Source organism: Diuraphis noxia, unplaced genomic scaffold (genome assembly GCF_037042655.1).
Source record: "Diuraphis noxia isolate RWA-SAM2 unplaced genomic scaffold, SU_Dnox_SAM2 contig0004, whole genome shotgun sequence".
Classification (NCBI taxonomy): Eukaryota; Metazoa; Arthropoda; class Insecta; order Hemiptera; family Aphididae; genus Diuraphis; species Diuraphis noxia.
The window spans coordinates 4525533-4547949 of NW_028301714.1; the positions used below are offsets into that span (position 1 = coordinate 4525533).

The 22417-nt window shown below is 31.5% G+C and overlaps 1 long non-coding RNA gene and 1 pseudogene across 1 annotated transcript; one reads left to right on the plus strand and one right to left on the minus strand.

Annotated features, from left to right (window-relative positions):
* The first annotated feature begins 4925 nt into the window (after positions 1 to 4925).
* Positions 4926 to 5808, plus strand: LOC149055531 (uncharacterized; annotated as a pseudogene).
* A 13675-nt stretch (positions 5809 to 19483) lies between these two features.
* On the minus strand, positions 19484 to 21030 carry LOC149055532 (uncharacterized). Its single transcript, XR_016191698.1, has 4 exons — positions 20872 to 21030; positions 20702 to 20713; positions 20521 to 20550; positions 19484 to 19545 (listed from the first exon to the last, which is right to left on the minus strand). It is a non-coding gene; the product is annotated as an uncharacterized LOC149055532 (long non-coding RNA).
* Between the last annotated feature and the right edge of the window lie 1387 nt (positions 21031 to 22417).

A 22417-nucleotide genomic window follows, 5' to 3' on the forward strand; every position in this document is an offset into this window, starting at 1 on the left:
TGTTATACACAAAAAATAAATAAAAATTACGTACTCATTTCATCTGTGAACGATAATGGTTAATTAATTTATAATTATGTCAGTTGCGTAACCCGGGCCGTGGGCTGAGGGGGCTGTAGCCCCCCCCTCCCTGGAAATGTTAAGAGAATTTAAAAATCAGTTTTAATGGTCTATGATATTCACTCAAAAAGTCTTAAATTGTATTTTACTAATTTTAAATTGTCATCTTTATTTTGTTAGTTTTCTATAGTTTCGATCGTGCTAGTAGGTATTTAATGCATATGTTACGCCGAATTTATGAAATTGCCGATTTCATGAAATCTGCACAGCTGTTGCCGACAACGAGAAATCGGCAACTTTAAATGCATAATACTGCCAATTGCGTGAAATCGACAAGACCATTCTTAAAATAATGATAACACATAATTCAATATAAATTAATGTGTTATATTTATGATTGTACATAAAACACTGGAAATATAATAAAATCATATTGTAATAATAAATTATGTGTAAAAAAAGTCGAAAGTTATGAAATTATATTAATATGTTTAGTTATATATTTATACGTTTTGGCAACTACGGCCGGGGTGGCACGCTGAATTACACATCATGTTATTTTTCCTGCATGTACACTTTTTTGATGTGCGATTCGTATGGCAAGTACAACGTCGATATCCTTGTCCGGTCCCAACTGACTCTAATCGAACTAGTTACCGTAAAGAATATTCATTTTTTAAATTTTGAACGTCTGCAGTCGTTAGAGAACAGTACTTTGTAGCAGCCAAACTGTTCCGCTCCAGCCATGTGTTCAGAATCCCTTCTTTCGTGGCCATACGAAATTTTCCATCTTTTTCTTCTATTATAACTGAAAGAAGGTTGGCTGCATCTCCTCGCCTTCGATCCACCGATGGAATTGACAAAAGAACATTGTCACCAACTTTTAAGGGAGGGAGGATGCCTTAGCCTCTGGTTACCATTCTGTCCGCTTGAGATTTTAAATTTTGTGCAGCAATGTTATACCAATAATGAACACGCGTGAAATTTTGATTATTTATATAGGTATCACTATTTCATATTTGGAATGTGTTACCGAATTCATGCATTGAGCAGAAAAAAGTGTGTCTATTACATGAAATTAGCAATCGAAATTTGCCGATTTTGTGAATTTGGTTGCATAGTTGCCGATTTCAAGTTGTCGGCAACAGCGTTGCAGATTTTATGAAATCGGAAATTTTTCTGCCGATTTCATAAATTCGGCGCAACACATATATTATTATATAATATTGTGCATAGGTCGATTTCATGATAAAATCTATAAATAAATATTTGTAATTTTTTATTCATCACACTATATTCATGTTTATTAAATTTGAGTTTTATTTTATAAAAGTATTTTAGTATACTAAATTATGTCCAATTGAAAAGAAAATTGATTACTATTTTTATTGTTTTTTTTACAGGTAAAATAATTTATTGTATATTACTAAACCACCACTCTGTGAAAAATTGATCAGCCCCCGCCCCCTACCCGAAAAAAGAATCCATTTAAAATATAAAGGTATGCACATGAGGAGTATGATTGCCATTTTAGTCCATAATCATAATATAAATAAAAAAAAATTGGGTGACCTATAATGAAAACCTGCTGGATGATATGTTTTAAAAACCAAATATGAACCTAGAAACGACTAGTGGCGTCATACAATTATGTCAGAAAAAAAAAATGAAAGAAATAACACCAACAATAACAGAATTTGAGACTGTACCAATACCTCAAACAATAGCAACTCAACCAAAACCAAACTATGATGATTTAATGAAAACAAAATATTCAAGATTTTCTCGTAAATAATTTAGTTTTTAAAAATAAGATAATTTTCTGTTTTTAATATATCATACTATATCATATTATAAAGATATGTAAAAAATAAGTTTTAAGTTTCGAAATAATAATAAAAAATAAAATATGTAGGTAAAATTTATTTTTTATTATTAACTAAGCATCGGCAACTGGGGCCATTTTTAATCATGACGTATTATTTAATAAATTAAGAATAACATATATTATATTATTATGTATCTTGAGAGTAAATCCGTGTAGCAATAAACTTATTATTATTTGGTAAAGTGTTTTTAAATAAATATTATTTCAAATTGATTATTGTGTAGGTACTTGAAGTTAGAACTTATGTTTAAATCAGTGGCGCACAGTAGATTTTTCACAAGGGTGTCGAAAATATATATCTCGCGGTACCCGCCTACTCCACAAGTAAAATCTGAGTTTATATTCTTTATACATTTAATATTAAATTAAACAAATATTTATCAAAATAACATCCGAATTCACCCAGAACCAGTCACACTCACCCAGTCACCCCCCAGTGTGTGCCATTGGTTTAAATTGTTATTACATGACATATATTGACGTTTTAATCATCTAAACAAGCTGTATTTCAAATAAATAAGAACCAAGAAACAATTACAATCACTAGCAGTGTATTCTATTTAATTTAGGATTTTCCATCTGTTTATTGCAGGAGAGATGTAAAAACTGGACAATAAACATATAATATTCTATATACTCACTTAATTTTTCTGCAAAAATATATATATTATACAACAGTTATTAATAATACGATTATATTTTATTTAATGTGTAGTAGTGTTTTATAATATTATGATGAACTTCTTTCATTTTTTTCTATTGCTGATGAACATGTAAGCATTTTGATGGTGTCGCGGTAAAAATGTCGCGGTAAAAATATCGCAGCAAAAATGTCGCGTTAAAAATGTCGCCAAAACATCGCAGGTAGTAGTATATCACCGTAGTCGCCGATGGTCGGTCGTAGGTATGATTAGATTAGATTAAAGTACCATAGGTACAGTTCAGTATACATATTAGTGTGTAATCTGAAACCCTAACAGAAACTCTATAATACAATATAATATATATATTCTATACATTATGGCATTTCAGTATATAATAAACCAAAAAAATGGAAAATTACTCAACTTCAATTCTTTTTTTGTACAAAAAAGAAAGAGAAAACGAAAATAAAATTTTTTGGAAGTGCGTTGAGTACAAATAAATGTCGCGGTCGATTACATTCATCTGGGCAAAGTGTAATTCATACTAAATTGAAGCTAAAGAAGCAATGGCAAGTGTGCGAGTGGGCTGCACAAGAAGCCGGGTGACGCGTATGCGTGTGTGTGTGTGTGTGCGCACTGACGGCGGCCAAACACGTCACGCGTCGGTCGTGTGATTATTTACATCGAACATCTCGATGACCCCGTATGAGTGGTAGAGTGGACTGTATAAGGTTAAGGTGGTTCGAAATATAAATTAACTAATTATTAAAATAATAAAGGATGATGAGTATTAGATGACCAATGACAACAACAATGTGCATAAATAATAATGACAGAACAATATATTTTATGACGTTCTGCAAATAAATAACTTAATACTAGGGTTAGTATAAGTGCGCGATCACAAATCAATCGGCGAAGGAACAAAAAAATAATACACAAAACAAATGTCGAAACAACGTCGTAGGACGAATAATAATATTGATACAGATGATATCAATGTTTACAAAATATGATAATCGTGTGTAGTGTGTGTACGACCTGATATGAAGACTGATAGCCGCTGATGATACCTGGTCGCACTGGTAGTGATGGTGTAGTTGTCCCGGGACGGCGATGAACGTCGATGAACGTCGATTGGTAATAATTGACCGGGCATACGATAGTACGATACTCACACCAGTGTCGTTCGAGACGAAACGACGAGTCGACAACACCGCCGACGGATGGTGGCGCTCGAAAGGAGCTGGATTAGAAATCCGAAACTGGATGAGACGTTGTGGTGTCCAGGAACGACGACGATCGGCGAGTGGCGATCGGTCGGAACAACCGACGTGTCTACGACACCATCAACTTAGTAAATTGCTCGGAATGAGTAGACGGTAGTCCTGGCTTGGACGTAATATGGATATCACCACGTGTTCGCGCTGCGTATAGAAGGGCGGGCGAAGGCACGGAATGAAACGACAATATAAAATGACAACGACCGGCGATATCGCACTGCGTATAACAACGGACGGGCGAGAAAATAACACACGGACCAATGTGGTTGATCACGGATCGGAGCCGTGACGACACGGCAGAATAAGACGGGCAATGTATTGAACCGTCGATTGGCACAGGCGGCCAGAACGCAAGTCGCGGATAGACACTCGCGAAAGCTTTTAATGAACGCGAAGGCTCGGGTGCACGAAGCAAAATATATAAAATAATGGCGGATAACGGCAACGGAGCACCGGTTCGCGACAATGTGCATAGTTCCGGTAGACGGATGGCAAACGACAAAGTTTTGTGGCGGCGGCGGCCGATCGCTGGAGCCTCGATTGCGGTGAGACCATCCCCTCTCCGAGGATACAAAGGTCGACTCTACAGCGCGTCGGCGATAGACTCCAGGATGGCAAACGTTGCGACGCGAGACGTGACAGCCACGTCGCGCAAATTTTTAAAATAATGAATTTGGTATCCAACAGCAAGACTTAAAAATATTGCAAAAACTCAATTTAGTACCCATTTTGTATTAGGAACACTGACATCAAAGATATATAGTTAATAAACATAATATAAAATTTTCAAATAATTATTTTTAGTTTATTATTTTAGACCACTTCCAACATAGCTGGACAATTTTCGAGTACAACAGGATTAAAACGAACAATTCACCGAGTTAGAAAAATAGAAAGATCAGCTCCTCCTGATCTAAAATCAGTAACCGAACTCAAAATACCAGATAATTACACAAAAACTTCAACCGGTGAGCTTTTTTTTAAATATGATAGCATTGATTACGAAAATAACTAAGACCGGTTTTTACTACCGAAAACAATTTACAATTGATGGAACAATGTGAACATTGGTTATGCGATGGTACATTTTCTTGCGTACCTAGTATTTTCCACCAACTCTATACTATTCATGGAAAAAATTATTCAAAAATTGTACCAGCTGTTTATATACTTCTTCCTAATAAAAAAGAAGATACTTACAAACATATGTTTTTAGCATTAAAATTTTTAAAACCACAGCTTAATCCAAAATCAATGATGTTCGATTTTGAAAAAGCTGCTATGAACGCTTCAAAATATGTTTTTTCGTCAATTAGCATTAAAGGGTGTTTTTTCCATTTAACCCAATCTATTTGGCGGCATGTACCTACAATCAAATGGGCTACAAGTTCGGTATACAAACGATTCAAATTTTGCACTCAAATTAAGAAAACTAGCAGCCTTAGTTATGTAGGTACCTGAAAATAATGTAATTTCAGCATTTGAATCATTGTTGGATTCCGAGTTTTATAGAGAAAATAAAGAGAGTCTATCAGGTTTAATCAACTATTTTGAAGACACGTGGATTGGGAGACCCTGCCGGAGAGCGAAAAGAGCCCCTTTATTTTCTATAAATGTATGGAATTGTTAATGCATTATTAAAGTATGATATTCCACGAACTAACGATTCGGTTGAGAGTTAGCATAATTGTTTTAGTTCAATGTTAAGTTCTCGTCATCATTCTATTTGGATTTTTATCGTTTCACCAAAAAAAGAAGAAAGCTTAAACCGTCTAAAAGTTGAACAGTATATTGCTGGCATTAAACCTCCGAAAAAGAAAAAATACAAAGATTCTACAATTCGACTTAAAGCCATATGACGTGATGATTATGAAAATCGACCAATGACTACCTGCGTGGAATTTCGTATAACTTCCAATATCAATTAACATAAAAATACGGTTTATTATTTTATTTATTACAATATTTTTTATTATTATTATTTTTTAATTTTATTTATTAAGTATGACTGTATAGTGTATACTCTGTACATTATAAAATTATTCGATGTATAGATATATTCAGGGCCGTCCCAACGATTTGCGGGGCCCGGGGCAGAGTAAAATTGCGGCGCCTAAAATGTCATTATCGCACGTCAGTTGCATATCGCATATGGTAGCTATATACTCCCCAAATTTGAAACTCAAATGTGCGCAAATAATCTTAACAAATATAGTACTTTGCACCTACAACAACATGAATAAGTAGGTAAATTAACTAATAACGCACCATGTCATAATCAAATTTAATATAATAAATAAAAATTATCAAAAAAATATTGACAAAATAAGACAAGAAATTAAAATATAGCAATGGGTACAATATAAAAATATATTAAAAAATAACTTTTCTACTCTTTATATCCGCGAATTGATCAATAATATCATATTTTAATTGGTCAGCAATTTCTTTTTCGATGGAGATTATAGCTAAGTTGGTGACTTTTTCTTGTGACAACGTGCTTCGGAGATAGTTTTTTATTGATTTCAGCTTTGAAAAAGATCGTTCTGCTGAAGCAGTAGTTACGGGCATAGTTAACAATATTCTTAATACTATGGACACATTGCAGTAAATGTCATCAGCGCTGTAACTAAATATTTTTTCCAGAACTTTTAGTGGTGACGTGTCTTCTTCAATAATCTCACAAAGAATGACCAATTCATCGAACATTTCTCGACCATTTATATCTTTTGTGTCGCCAACTTCTAACAGATTTTGAATATCCATACAATTTTTCATTAAATCATCTTTATTCATTTTAGAAATACTGCCAATATTATACAGGAAACCAAAATAATCATTAAATTTGTCCAATTATTGAAACCTTTCATTTATTGAAACTATCCCTTGGTCCAAAATTGGAAAAAAATATTCGTTTTTAAAAGAATTAACACTGCTATCAGAAACAGATGTACTCATACTTGGACTTTCATAATCAAACATTTTTTTCTTTATATATTTCTTTTTTTTTTTAACTCCGGTATTATTTCCAATTGTTGACATATTTTAATAGCTTCCTTTTTTGCATTTGTATAACCATTTTCTCTATATCCTGTTAAGAATACCTTTAGGCCAACATAGTTCTTTAAAGCGAAGTCAATAGATTTGTGTTCACGTTGTAAGGTTTTACTTACTTTATTGATAGCGTTTAATAAATCAAACCATATAACCGTGCTTAAAATAAATTCAAAAGTCATTTCGTATTCAAGAAGTGATTTAGCCTCGCTTTGAATTGCTGTACTCTTGTATTTCTACTACCCTTTCTAATTTTGTTTCCAATTAAATGTATTAATTCTGTCTGGATTCGAGGCTCCAAATAGTGTTGATGAATTTCTTTGTTTTTGATTTTTCTTAAATGTTCAGCCATTGGATTATCAAATGATGCAAGCATTTCAATTAACTTAAGAAATTTACCATTCTGATCACTATAAATCGTACAATGTTTTCCCCTAAACGAATCATTTTGACTAGCAAGATACAATATGCATGCAATGGTTCTTTTTAGTACAGTTCTCCATCTATCTTTTTCAGTAAGTATTTGGTTTTGAAGATCATGATCCAATGTATGACTATTTTCTAAATTTAAAGACAAATCCATCCATTGTTGCATTGTTTTTAGATGATCTTTTTTAAATTCATGAGTTTTTATTGTATCGCCTAAATGCTTCCAGTCATTAATTCCATCAATAAAACCAAACAAATTAATTGTGTTTGCAAATAAACGACATGAAAAACAGTATACTCTATCTTTTTTTATTGAGTATACTAACCAAGATCGGTTAATTGGTTCTCCATTACTCATTAACTTATTATAATAATTCTCACTAAAACATCTATTTTCTTCATTCTTTGGAAATTTAAATTTTCTGATCTGAACTGGTCCCTTTTTTATAATTTTTAATTTCATGGTTTTTGAAATAAGGTTTGGCCAGTTACCTGGGTCTTCAATGTCTTCAGAGTAGCAGCATACAGTGTTCTAAAAATAAATTATAATTTAATAAAGATTAAAGTTAAAATATTAAATTAGGTATACTTAATAATTTCAAATATCTTACACTTGCTGGTAATAGGTTATGCACACTACATTCATTTTGCCCATCACTATTTTCTTGAATATCATCAATTTTTGGTATATGTACACTATCATCTTGACATTCCTGTACTCCTTTACTCTCCTAAAAATGCATTTGGTTGAACCATAAAATATAAAAAGTATAGTTAAATTACAGAAAATAATAATATTAATCTGATATTTTCAAAAAAAGAGTGTAATTCAGAATTCTATGTTCTTAATACAATTATTTCAAAACACTAGGAAAATGCAATAAATAAACACTGATATTATAACATCAACTAATATATTATTACATTAGGTATACTCAATCATTTAAAAGAACTTACACTTGTAGGTAATAGGTCATGCCCATTATATTCATTTTGTCTATCACTATTTTCTTGAATATCATTATTTTTTGGCATATGAACACTAGTCAGCTAATATTGTTAGGTAGTAAAAAATTACAACAATTAAATGTATAAAATATAAATATAATAGGTAGTGTTATTATAAATTAAGTAGGTACTACTTACATGTAATTGTGTCGTAACATCGGAATCAATTTTCGGTTTGTTCAAAAACTTTACAAACGAACCACGAATGGAGTTTATATTTTCTTCAATTTGTATTTTTTTTTTTAATTTTTCACTACCAGATAAATATTTTCGGAACTTGTCTCGTGGCCTTGACATTTTTGATTTTATATTTAATATTATTATATTATTTACCAGTTCAAAAGTTCAACAGTATATAATAAAAGCTTATTTTAGTTAATATTACTTATTATTAACGTCGTACGTGGTATGTAGTAACCAGTAGACTACCTAATGCTATTATTATTTATTTCTATTACTAACTCCGGTATCGAGTATCGACTGAAAATGATAATTATCAGTAATTGTCGATAGTAAAGTTAGCGACTGTGTGACTGGGATTCCACAGGCTGACGAGCCGGCCGGAGCGACGAGGCGACGTCGTTAATTTTTCAGGGAACTACACCACCGCCAAAAATAGAATGCAAGTGAATAACATATTAATATTGTATACAAATACCATACCAGCGTATACGGGTCTAATGTATTAAATAATATTATTATAAAATATAAATACTATAAATAACATTTTATTGTTCCATTCAACAATTTTACAAGAAAAAAAAAATGATGTGTAGATTTTTTTTTTGCTCATCAACTTGATCATTTTTTGTATCTATGAAAGCGGAGCCTGTCAGTTGTGGTGAGAGCGCGGGGCCCCGCTCGCCCTGCCCTAGGGACGGCCCTGGATATATTTATTTCTTGACACAATTTTATCGGCTGAAATACCAGATATCTTATCATAATATCATTGTACCAACTAATTTTAAAATACTAATATAAAATATAAATGCGATAATGAACACTGCGACGAGCAGTAATACTATAGTTCGTTGTGCGTGTTTGTAATCTGTGTTCGTTTTATGTATAATATGTGTAGTACTGCTCTGTAGTCTATAAAATCAATAATTTATTGGATTTTTTAATAATTCAATAATATTTTAAGTTTTTTACTATATATTTATGTACATATTTTGGCAACATAAATACATAATATAAATCCGAGCCTTATAATTTAATATATTGGTATTATATTTTTCATATTTTTGACATCGTGATATTTTTGTATTCGCGATATTTTTTTATTCGCGACATTTTTGTGTTCACGACATTTTAACCGAGACATTTTTACAGCAACATAATTACCGCAACATTATGACGTGTATCCCATTTTGATGTGTGTATATTAATAATAGATATAGACGCCATATAGAACAAGGGTGTCGGGCCTTTTAAGAGCCAAAGTCAAGTGCCAATATTCTTCAATCTAGGTTTTGAAATATATTTACATGCCCAAAATTTAATAGCGTTAAGGGTTCAGTACCATGATTCTATCTATGTCTAACATATGCGCGTCATAGGATTTTAGCCACCTTCTTTGCCAAACGTACGGATAATGAAGCGATAAAAATTCTAAAAACAGATTTGAATTTTTCGTCAAGTGTACTTGAAATCGACTTTCCCAGAATTTTGATTTTTTGAATTTAACTTTAAAAATGACAATTTTTTAATTACTTTTTTTTGACAAAACGTTCTTAGGAATTTAGTAGACAGCATTGAAAATATGAAAAAGTCAATCACAAGTAGTCTTGGCGACAAATTCAAATCTGTTTTTAGAATTCTTGTTGCTATATAGTATATTAGATCAATTGGTACGTTTGGCCAAGAAAAATGTCTAAGATCCTATGTTGCGCAGACATTAAACAAAGACAAACAATAATAACGGTATCGAATCCCCTTTACATACGTTAGATGTAGGTACAATATAAATAATCGTGAGTTGCTTCCGATTATTTTTATTATGTAATTTGAAAAAAATATACTTTTAGATACAAATGAGCGTCTACGATTTTATTGTGACGATTGGACATTAAATATTTAACAAATAATAATAGGTAATAATAAAAGTGCAATGATTTTGATTGTTTTGAAGTAAATACTCAATACAATAAAACTCAATAATTACGTACGTTTTAAAGAAAAAACATCTAAAAAAAAAAAAAACATGTGTTGATAAGTTTTTAGATTCTGAACGAAGTGATAAATGTATTGATTTTACAATGATGTGTGTGTTTTTTTTTTTTTTTTTTTGTGTCTGTGTACAGAATAACTAGTCGAAATAATGCTTCAATTTCAAACTTTGGGGGTGGAATCCGATGGAAAAGTGAATATCTTTGGTGCATTATGGAGGTAAAAAGTAAACATTTTCCAACAGTTTTCAAAGAAATTGAGAAAAACAAAAAAAAAGTGACCATGTATCTTGTATCTATTGTATCTTGATACAATAAATGCACGTATCATGATACTTTTTTTTGAGTATCTTGCCCAACCCTGATTATTTAAACATTTTCCAACAGTTTTCAAAAAAATTGAGAAAAACAAAAAAAAAAGTGACAGAAAAACGGGAATATTTACACAAAACCAGTTTTCGACCAAATCGATTTTTTTATATGGTTGTAATTCAAAAACTAATCAATGTAAATACTTGAAATTTTCACCAAATGTTTATTTTAGTGTTATCTATACACAGTTTAATTTTCAAACATTTTCGACTTTTTTTGAGTTATTTATAGACGACTGAAATTTTTGATTTTTTGAGAATTTTTTTTTGAAGTGTCAGTAAAAAAATGTTGGACGACCAAAAACACTTGAAAATTTAATACACGGTTCTTTATGAGTTGTTCTTATTGTAGCTAAAAAAAATTAAAAATCGTAAGTCACAATTTTTTTTAATAAGCGTTTACAGTTCAAAATTTTACGAAATCTGTCGAAAACGCGAAAATTTGCAAGTAATTTTGAAGTTGAAAAATCATAAAATTTTTTGCGTTTATAACTAAGGATTCAAAATACAACACTAAGTTTTCTATAAGTTTTCCTTTAAGTAGTTATAGAGAAAACTCGAAGCATCATTATAGGAAAAAATTTAAGTGCGTTTGAATTTTAAATTTTTAAGAAATTTTTACGAAAATTGTATCAAATATAGAAAATTTGTATATAAACATTCAGTGAAAATGTCAAGTATCTACGGTCATTTGTTTTAGAGTTACACCAAAATAAGAAAATCGCTAAATGTGAAAATCCAATGTTGTAAACATTTTTCTACGGAATTCAAATAAAAGTAGTAAGGTAAAAAGTAAAATAAACAAGCTAGATCATATTTCATATTATTATTAAAATATAATATTATATAGGAATAGGTATTGTACCCATAACCGTGCGTAGGTATTCTTGGCAGGGGAGGCAATACTTTAGCTAAGAAGGTCCAGACTCCAATCCCCCCACCCGATTTTCACCAATTGGTAGATATAATATAATATTTTGGTGTAGAGGAAAATCTCGCAGGGGAGGCAACCGCCTCCCCTGCCTCCCCCGTGCGCACGCTTATGATTGTACCTAATCATATAACATTCCCTAACTGTTTACTCATTTGTAAAGGCATTACTTATATTTAAACAATTTAATTTTTGTTTTTAATTAATATCATATTGCTATAGGAATATCAGTACCTAATAATTGATTCATATTCTGCAGCTGCATTATTCAAAATATTATTGACATTTTACAGTATTAAAATTGTTATACGAGGGTGGTTCAAATATGATCGAGACAAACGCTGTAGATGGCGCGCATGTATGTTTCGACGGTCGTGGCTTGATTATGTGATAGCTGGGTCTCTTACGAACAGTATGGCATTGTTTTAGTCGGAGCACGTGTTTTACGCGTGTGCTACGACCATGAGTGAACGTCAAGTGCCGTCTGCCGTTGCGCAACGTATTATCATTCGTTTTTTAGTGGGAGAAGACGTTAAAAACACGGATATTTTTGTCCGTTTACAAAAGCAGTTCGGTAGTGAGTGCCTGAGTAGGGCTGCCGTGTTTAAATGGGCCAAAGCATTCAAGGATGGCCGCAAAACCGTCGAGAATGAGCCACATGATCGTCGACCGCGAACCAGCGTCACACCAGACAACATTCGCCGCGTAGAACAACTCATTTTGGAGGACCGTAGGATGAATGTTCGAGACATTTCGGCTGAAGTCGGCATCAGTATTGGTAGTGTAGAGTCTTGACGCGGTCCCACGAACACCTTCAATATCGCAAAATAGCGGCGCGATGGGTTCCTAAACTGTTGAACTTTGAGCAAAAATTCACGCGGTTGGTACGTATCATTAATGCTGTATACTACTCTAACCTTCTGAAAACACACGTGAAACCCGCTTATTGGTCGAAACGGAGGAGCATTCCAGCACGAAGTGCGATTCTCCTCCAGGATAACGCACGCCCTCATACCGCGCGTCTCACGCTCGATACAATATCGAAATTGGGGTGGAAGGTACTGGAACACCCCCCCTACAGTCCGGATTTATCGCCCTGCGACTACCATATGTTTGGACCACTAAAAGAGGCCCTCGGAGATCAAAAGTTAAACACCGACGACGAGGTAGAGGGGTTCGTGCGCACATGGCTGTCCGAGTTGCCCAAGGAATTTTTCGATACCGGCATCAAAAAACTTCCTGAAAGGTGGACAAAATGTATAAATATTGAGGGGAATTACCTAGAAAAAATGTGATTTTTTGTAAATATTTTCGATAATAAATAAACGTGTTACAGCATTTGTCTCGATCATATTTGAACCACCCTCGTACTTGAAAAGAATATTTGAAAAAAGTCTGATCAAGTAATATTACCTATGATATGTACATGTATAAAAATAGAGTTGCATCTACACTTTCATGTCATAGTATTGCATCACAATTTCACGCATTATAATAATGTAAAAAATAATGCTATACCTTCAGACGTCTATAAAAGAATATGTAAAAAAATAAAAGCTACTTAAAAGCAATGATCTGCTAGAATTTCTCCCATATTATAATCACCGGCTATAATATTTTACAAAGTGAAAGATTAGAGAAATAATAGAAACTTAAAAAAAAAATAAAAATATTTAAGAGGACCAGAGGAAGTTATCCTCGCCGGTGCAACACGATTGCGGACTTTTTACCTTTTTACCTGAAAAAAACATAACACGATTGCGGACTTTTTACCTTTTTATATTTGAGAAAAAAACAACACGATTGCGCACCTTAAGTATTTTTTTTTTGAGCAAACACAAATATTTAAATAAATTTACCAACATTAATAATAACTTAATACGTATACCTATAGTAAAAAAAAACTCTTATAATATATCACAGTAATTACGCGTCATTATCCATCGGATGTGAATACTCGTACATTGGAAAAGCACAGCCACTAATTGTGTATACGTATACTATACTATAGGTGAGTTTCTTAAGCTATAACCATTTATTTCAAATTATTTAAATATTTATGTTTGCTCAAAGGTAAAATATTTATAAGGTGCGCAATCGTGTTGTTTTTTCTCAAATATTAAAAGGTAAAAAGTCCGCAATCGTGTTATGTTTTTTTCAGGTAAAAAGGTAAAAAGTCCGCAATCGTGTTACGGCCATCCTCGCATGTGTTGTCTCCATCTTACAAGTGCATAACATATCAAATTTTACGTACAGCAGACCACGTTTAGCTCCGTGGATTGAAAATTTAGAGTGAATTTACCTCTTATAAAAATTAAAAGTAACATTATTATCGAGGCCTTCTCATAGGATTTTTATTATATTTTAATTTTAAAGTGAGTTATGTGTATTTTAAGGTATACAAACGATTTACAATTTTAAAATACTATATAACTCGCTTTAAAATTAAAATTAAATTAAAATCCTACGAGAAGCCCTCGATAATAATGTGTGAGAGTATAGAACATTTTTGGGGCTCTATAAGCCACCCACAGACCTGAGGAGAACATTCAATCTGTGACCTACAAGCCGCACGGCATGTTGGCTCTAAGGCCAAGTCGGTAGAACTCATATAGGCTTTAGTACACGCATCATAGAATGAACTTTGAAGATTTAAAATAAAAATTATATTATTAATATGAGAGAGAATAATATTAGGATACGCTACTATATGACAGATGCACAGAATATTATAATTATTTAGTGGCACATGATAGATATGGGGAAAAAGAAATAATGATATTTAAGAATAGAATATTATGCTTGTCGCTAAAACATATTGTTTTAGTTAATAAAAATATTTCTTTCCTCGTTCGAAAACGCAAATCTTGAGGCGTTTTTGAACAAAAATATAATAATAATGTATGTCTCAGCTCACGGGAAACAGCGCATTACATTGATCGTACCTGCCCTCACAGGGTCACCGGAGATGTTTGTGCGATGCATCTTTTATTGTAAAAAGAATAATAATACTTGCCAGAGTGGCGTGGGGCTTGCGACAGTTTGTAAAGAGGGAAATAACAGGAGACCTGCGTCTTGTGATGCCTATAAATCGTGCTTATACGGGAGACGAAAAAAATAGTATGATACCAATCAAAAACTGCTGACGACTACGATGTTAGTTGAATGTTGATTGCGGTTCATGGATTGATGAATTGATGGGTATTGCCGGATTGGCCACCAACACACACGTGGTTGGCATGGCCCATCTCCATCAAGCCTGGACCGTGGAAATTGTTGTTCGGCGATTTTCCTGCGCACCCGACAGCCCAGCGAAGTCATCTTCGCCCATCATGGTTGACTTGTACGACAGCCGTGAAATTGAAACAATGAAATGTCGGATGTCTGACGTGTCAGCTTCGGACAGTGTGCACAAGGTTTGGTGCTGGAGCTCCGAAGGTACGTGATGTTGCCGACGTCTGGCGTTATCAGAGATTTTGAGAAAAAATGAATTTGTATTTCCGGTGAGCTTGTGTCATGGGTCTCGTCGGTGAATTTGTTGAGGCGGGGATCAGCAGTGCTGATGAGTTTAGTATTTTTTTATACAATAATATTTAATATGGCTTGGAAATGACCTGCTAATACACAGCGGGGTTCGCGAACTCGCGACCGTTACACCGACGGTGACAATAGGCAGCAGCCTCGGCGACCGGTCGCCAGACACTACATTCGAGTAGGGCGGAGGTTAGGGGACAGATTTTGCGTAACGTTTGTAACAACTCGCACGATGGAGTGTACATTGATTAGGTTGATATGGGTCGCCAACCGAACAAAACAAATACAAACAAATTATATACTATACTAATATGAAATTGGACTGTGTACCAATTCAAGCACGGCTCGGATACTCGGTTACCACTATATGTAATCTCCAAAAAAACTTCGGAGAAGTAAAAAAGTCTTCTGTGCTTTACTTAAATGGATTGGAGTACTTGAATTTTGAGGTAAATAAAGAATTGAAATCAATATTAAAATTCTGTGCTTGGTAGGAGCAAGAGAGAGTATAAAGAAAGTTCCTGTTAAAATTGTGGTAAATAAAGAAGTGAAATCAAACCTCTTGACGCTGTGCTAAGACTTAATTGAAAATTGCATGTCATCGAATTTTCTTCAATAGTCAATTAAGTCTTAGCACAACATCTTGAGGTTTGATTTCACTTCTTTATTTACCACAATTTTAACAGGAACTTTCTTTATATTCTCTCTTGCACCTACTAAGCACAGAATTTTAATATTGATTTTAATTCTTTATTTACCTCAAAATTCAAGTACTCCAATCCATTTAAGTAAAGCACAGAAGACTTTTTTTACTTCTCCGAAGTTTTTTTTGGAGATTTCACTTATTTTTCTGAAGCAAGAGAAATTAAATCTATAATCATATATTATTTCTCCTCTAAAATTAATATGTGGGCATTTTTTGAATTGTTCGGCCATGGTATTTTCTCCACATTTTCATTGTGAACATGAAACCAATCGTTCATATTGTTCATATTTTCGTCTCGTACCATTATACTATATTCTCCCGATGTTATCGTGTTATTAAAAAACTCTGAACTCTATATAAACGGTTGTGAAGTTTTACCTTTTATTGCGTACGATAATTTATACCAATATATTATACTATAATATACTCTCACGGCTCGAGCGTCGTGAATTAAACTTAAACCTCCCAACAACACACTTGCTCAGAGCCGAAATGGCCGACCGTCGATACGTTTATCACTGTTATTGTATGTAATTATCGAACGGACAGACAAATGACAATATGTTTATAATATTATTACGTACGATAATTTACGCATTACCAGCAGCACGGCGGCTAGCGAGCAATAAATACGGTCAACCGTCTGTACGTTATTGTCGTTATTGTAATAATACGCACAAGGCACAACCTGCAGTACCGGCGCACGGCGGCCAGCGGGCAAATGAAACTATGTCAGTATGAAACTATATAGTTGTAATTTATTGTAATAGGACTATAAATAGGAGTAGGAAGCGCGTATGCTACACTGCCGCGCCGCCGCGTCACCAACGTCACGCACTCGCACATACGCACATTGTCACAACTCAACGCGGTATTGCGAAAGCGAAAAACTTGGAAATTCAAGTAATTCGACCGTTCTCCATTCCGCTGCATGTAAAAATCAAAAAATCGTCCGTTTTCCTGTATATATATCTCTCTGTTCACTCTGTGCGACGACACCGGGCCGCCGTAAAGCACAGAACGCTCTCTAGCGAGATCTATCGAAAAATCAATAATAAATATATAAGTAGAATAAGTGATATATGTATAAATACGATAATATTGTATATATCGACGGACACCAAGGTGTCAAGATCTGGATAATTAATAATAATAGTCAATCACCGGCCAAGGTGTGGGTGTATGTAAACAACATTAATAAAATTACAATACCATTTTTGTAGGTGTTATTGAGCGCCGCCCCGAAAGCGCACTAGATGATTTTATTATTCTGTTACTCTGAAATGTTGTTCGTTGGGCCGAAGAAAATATAATAATATAATAAATGGCCGTGGCCGGGCGGGTTACACACTAGACTGCGTTATATAATGATTACAAAACTTTGATAATAATATGTTTGGCCGGCGTACTTTACATTACTATATGCCGCTAACACGATTAAAGATATACAGATTGGGAATCGGCCCATGTTTACAATTGCATTTCTTGAAGCCCAAAGCTTCTGAGCAAATCAGCTGTTCCAACTAACCACTAGCGATACTATCGCAATTATTTTGTACTATACTACTATATTATCATTGATATTATCCCACGCTTTTCATAACGAATTATAAATTATGAATAATTGTTGTTATATAATATTATATATATTTTATAAATATAATATAATAATATATATTGTGTACTTGTGTTTAAGATACCTATTACTATTACCTACACTATATAATCCGATAATCGTAAAGGAAAACAAAAGTAAAAAAAAGTTATCGAAATTAGTAAAAAGTTGAGTCACAGAATCAAATTGTTTTTTGTTTATATATTATATTATCATATTATATTGTTTAATAAAATAAAATGAAATTTGGTTTCATATGGTTTTATGAATTTTATTTTTTTCATTATTTAATATTTATAAGTTATAACCACGATTAAAGATATAGTATATCTTTAATCGTGTTTGTATTTTGTAACAAATTAGTAATAATTTTTGACACTGGGAAGTGACCGAGCGCTAGTGATTAGTTGGAACAGCTGATTTATTTAGAAGGTTTGTGCTTCATTTTATCTTAGCTCGATTCCCAACCTGTATATCTTTAATCGTGGCCGCTAATGAGGGGTTAATTAGAGCAGTGTCAACCGGTAAAATCCGAACCACGGGTACTAGGCATACGTGACAGTGTGTGTGTGTGTAGATTTTGGTGTTGCCTTTGATCGGTGGTAGAGGGGACCGCGGGACGGAGAGCGCTATCGCATGACTATTATAATAATACTGATTAATGATTAGAATTTCGGTCGTTAGTCGTTACACGTTGTTGTTTACTTTATATTTTAGACGCGCACTAACTAATAGCTTACTAATAATAGTCATGCCGATTGTTGTACCGAACAGGTACGCTAATCATAGATAAAATATACTGAAAGGTATGTTTGGGGGAATATATGATAATATTAAATAATGCTTAAAATTCAGTAACTTTACAAATGTTACCTTTAATATAAGAGGTCAATTCACACTAAATTTTCAACTCATGGAGCTAAACGTGATCTGCTGAGCGTAAAATTTGCGGTGTTAGTAACTATGTTTAGCACTTTTAAGACGAAGACAACACATTCGGGTATAACATCCTCTTAAGCAACAAATTAGATTTTCACATTAACCCTAGTTACGACACTGGACAGAACACATTACACAGGAACATTAATCAAAAGAGTACATACATATAATATTATTTACATAATATGGTAGTAGGTTGTTTGGATCACAAAGTTGAGACTAATAGCTAATAGGCAATAGCAGTCAAATCTGTACTTTTTAAATAGCATATTGTTAAAATTTAAAAGTGTAATAAACTGACTTATATGTGTAGACAAACTATAATTCAGTAATCATAAATCAAAACAGTAATATAATAAACTGAATTCTATAATTGTTAACTAATTCATTAATCTTAATTTACAAAAAAATTAATGAAAACACCTACTATATACATCCTCTAAAAAATAAATAAAACCAATCAATTACAATAATAATCATAAAATGTATGTATATTATTAATATTATTTTCAACAAGAATAGTTTGTTAGTTTTCATTAATGAATATTTCACTATTGAAGTGTTAAATTTGTAATTTAAATAAAATTATGTTATTATTGATTGTAAAAAATTCAAATTTTTAATTATTCATGGCTATAATAATTTTCAAAGTGGCTTTTCTTAATATTAAATGTCTATTTAAATTAATAATAATCCTTTTTTTTTCGTTAGTATCGAGGACCGGAGGAGGAACCGTGGTGTCAGTACTACTCCTCCGGCCACCATCGTTTATTAATAATAATTAATAACCATAAATTAATAGACTTTAAATAATTTATGATTGCTTTTTGATTAGAGAAATAAAAATATTGAAATTTCATTAATTATTCAATTTGAAATACTAACCTGACAAAATATCGTAATCTTGTAACGTATCTGAAAATTGATTATTCTTTATAATTCATTATTTATACTATTATTATTACCCATTAGGTACACAACATTATTACTATTTTCCAATGTAATTTTTTAACGTAACTGTCTCCTAATTTTATCTAAAATTTTAGGCTTTAAACTATAGTAACCTAGTACCAAAAACCAAAATGCATATCAATGCGCTATAGTGACAGGTGAATTCATACAATGAAATGTAAAATATTAGTTACTTATATAAATTTAATGATATAAATATAAAATTATGGTTCGAAAAATGATTTATAACGCAAACGGTAATTCAGAAAATATAATATAAATAAGTATTATTATATAATGACATTATTGGTATTAAAATAATTTATTTAACTATTAGTAAAACAGTAGATCGAATTGAAATTTGCCGTTAATATTTCTTTCGACGTACTTTAAAATTTTCAAGTGCCCACTGTTACGGATCTCCAAAGAGGTCCGTGCACAAATAAAACAACGAACACTGCCGAACTAAATATTACTTTCTATATTTAATTTGAAAAGAAAAATTTACAATCAAGTTTAAAAAGTTAGTATAATATTCTGTGAAATGGTCTGATAAAAATAAGACTCTGTGAAAAATACGATGTTCTGCCTACTAGGTACTCTAGAATCCAACTGACACGGCATGCTATACTAGCAGTACCTATGGCCAGGGCTTGCCTGCAATTCTTCCAGCCAGTCGCCGTCGTAGGTAGAATATTAATATACAATATAATAAATCTTTAAACAAGTACCTATCTAATTTTTTCCAAATATAAACTTAATACATCTATAAAAAAAAATACTGTGTTGGACGTTGGTATATTTTTTAGTTGAAGTCTGAGTGACTTATGAAAAAAAGGTTCATAAAATCATTGATTCAAAAAAATGTCCTATATACTTAAAAAAAAATCTATGGAATAATAATAAAACGTACTTGTCAGTTAATTACAATTAACTTACTTTCAAACACAGTATAAGTTGTTATAAGACCTATTAAATTTAAAAATTATATAAAATTATGCTTTAGTAATATAAACAATATCTAATACATCAACATTTAATTTTTGTTTTAAATATGCGGAATATCAAATATTTTAAGTCAGGTACTATTTATAAATTAATTATAAATTTAAAGTATTACTTTGACAGCGTTCTAAAATTAAAACATCACATTTTTATTAGTCCATCTTATCTATTTAGGTACTAGAAATTAGAAATGTAGAATTAATTTATATTTTGATTTACAAATCATTTATGACAAAACATTTTACTGCAAATACGATCATACTAAATCAATAAATTATGCCATACCTTGTAATTCTACTGATGACAATACTGAAGTAACTGGCATAACCCAAATTGCAACACATAAAATTGTAAATGTTATTAAAATATATTTGAAACAAGTCATTTTGATTCAAAATAAGAGGATAACTGAGTTAACGTGAATGTTGAATAATAAATGAAACAAAATAAGATTTCTCTATTAATTTTATAAGTGATAAGATAAATGTTGTTCAATATAAGTTGTTTATTTAGGCCCATCTGTGGCATATTGTGATATTTGAAAATTATTATTTACCCAGGTGATAGGTATATGTAAAAGAATTATTCAATTGATGTTTTTTTTTTTTTTTTGTGAGTTGAAAAGTCCATTTTAATAAAAAATTTTTTACATGAAAAACTTTAAGGTTTGTTAAATTATAATTTCAACATTTATATACTGAACGAAAAACCTAGATGAAATTAATAATACTGAGTTGAATTAATAATGAAGCTATTAAAATACGGTCAATAAAGACTAATAGTATAAATTTTATTTTATTAAGCTTGCAGACAATAAATAAAATTATTTAATTAAAAAATGATTCATCAATTTAATAAATGTATTGTATACATTTGAGAAGAAATCTTACCAAAACAGTTTATTAAATTTACCATATTGTATTTATTCATTCAATAGTTAAAAACTATTAAATTAAATACACATTTTTTCTAAAATAAAAATATATTAATTGAATGAAACAATTTGATTTAATTTAATTATGATTTGTATTTATTAAAATAAAAATATTTAAATTTAATTAAATTATAATATTTATTTATTAAAATAAAAATACTTAAATTAAATTAAATTATAATATTTATTTATTAAAATAAAAATATTTAAATTAAATTAAATTATAATATTTATTTATTAAAATAAAAATATTTAAATTAAATTAAATTATAATTTTTATTTATTTAAATAAAAATAATTAATCATTATTTTAAATACCAATAGGCAATAATAATTCAAATCTAACCTAACCAATAATAATGTATTTTTGGTTATTAACCATTTTAGATTCTGAACGATGTGATGAATGTATTGATGATGTGTGTTTTTTTTTTTTTTTGTGTCTGTGTACAGCATAACTAGTCGATATAATGCTTCGATTTCAAACTTTGGGGGTGGTTTCTGATGTAAAAGTGAATAACCTTGGTGCATTATAGGGTTCAAAAGTAAACATTTTCCAACAGTTTTCAAAAAAATTGAGAAAAAAAAAAAAAAAGTGACAGAAAAACGGGAATTTTTACACAAAACCAGTTTTCGACCAAATCGATTTTTTTATATGGTTGTAATTCAAAAACTAATCACTGTAAATACTTGAAATGTTCACCAAATGTATATGTTACTGTTATATATATACAGTTTAATTTTCAAAAAAATGTTGACTTTTTTGAGTTATTTATAGACCACTGAAATTTTCGATTTTTATGAGAATTTTTTTTGACGTGTCGGTAAAAAAAATTTTGGATGACCAAAAACACTTGAAAATTTAATACACGGTTCTTTATGAGTTGTTCTTATTGT